Below are 1,635 nucleotides of genomic sequence, written 5' to 3'. Positions count from 1 at the left end.
CAGAGTGGTGCAAGGAAGGCCTGAATGTACTGGGTTGAGGCAAGTATGTGAAATGAGGAAGGAGAGGAATTGTAGACAACTTTCCAAAATGTTTACTTTTCATAGTACCTTCAACATGTGTACAGGAGAAATACTAGAGGGCTTAGGATCTTTCAAGGCTTATAGGAATGATTTAGTACAAGCAGAGAAATTTCTGATTCAGTAGAGAGTTGGGGTATTTGAAGGAGGAAGAAAATTTATCAATAATAACAGAAGGGAGGAAAGAGGTGGTGAGAAAAAATGCGGTTCAGTTAATTTTATGATGGCAAGATAGAGAAGTTCCTTTCTGTTTGTGTTTGTTTTATCACCAGCTGACAATGAGGAGCTGTTGAAGGATGCAATGTTTGAGATGAGTGGAGAAATAATGATGATTTGCAGAGTAGAAAATTGAGCATACTGGGAAGAAGAGTATGTTTCCAATAGGTATTGTTGAGTGGTACTGAAATTTGTAATCTTGAGTTTCAAGTTAGAACAGTCAACAAATGTGTTTATTTTTCTGTTCCCAGTGATAATAAGTGTTTAGGCAGATGGAGTGGGCAGGTAGATTTAATCACTTAATAAAGATGGTACTTGATAGACACATATGATAAAAGATGAAATAACCAAAGTAAACATTCCCATTCAGAAAAAGGAAGAAAGAGAGACATATTGCAGAAGTGGCAGTAGCAATTTTGATGTCCTGAGAGGTGGCCATTGTGATGGACCCCATTCTCTGGATGCCGAATATCTTGAGTCTACCCTGAGTCCACTTCCTGGTACAACTCTTTGTCCAGTGTTCTGCTCAGCTCTTTGCTCTACCTTCTGGGAAACTCTTTTCCATTATGATCATAGCCATAACTGGAATAGATCCTGATAAATGTGCCCATCATGGGCCCTGAGCTATTTCTCAGTTCACCCCCTGCCAGTAGTTGGATGGGGCCCCACAGGTCACATTAACTTGTAAACCATCAATCTTTTTTTGTCTAGGCTGCTGGCCTTTGGAAAATAACTCTCTCAAAAACTTTTTAATAATCTTCTCTAGTTGATTTTGGTGACATCCATGTACCAAAATCCATGCTCATAGTTCTTTTGTAACCAGCATTTTTTTTAATCTTTTTTTTTATATCTTTATTGATTTCAGAAAGGAGAGGGAGAGAGAGACAGAAACATCAATGATGAGAGAGTCATTGATCGAGCCCACAACCCGGGCATGTGCCCTGACCTGGAATTGAACCCCGATTGCCTGGATCCTAGGTCAACACTCAACCACTGAGCCACGCCCAGCCGGGCTCTAACCAGTATTTTTTATTGTTTTTTTCTTTCTTTCTAGATATTATACTTAATTTGTGATGTTTCTTTGCTTTCTTAACCCTATCCTCACTCTTTAACCTAGTAGTGGGTACCCTGAACTTAGCATTTTTTAGAGGGAAAGACAAATACTTTGTTGATTTTCTTTTTTCTTTTTTAAAAATATATCTTTATTGATTTCAGAGAGAAGAAGGGAGAAGGAGAGAGAACTAAAGAAACATCAATGATGAGAGAGTCATTGATTGACCGCCTCCTGCACGCCCCCGACTGGGGATGGAGCCCGCAACCGGGGCATGTGCCCTGACCGGG

Source organism: Miniopterus natalensis, chromosome 6 (assembly GCF_054644295.1).
Source record: "Miniopterus natalensis isolate mMinNat1 chromosome 6, mMinNat1.hap1, whole genome shotgun sequence".
Classification (NCBI taxonomy): Eukaryota; Metazoa; Chordata; class Mammalia; order Chiroptera; family Miniopteridae; genus Miniopterus; species Miniopterus natalensis.
This window is presented reverse-complemented; position numbering follows the sequence as displayed.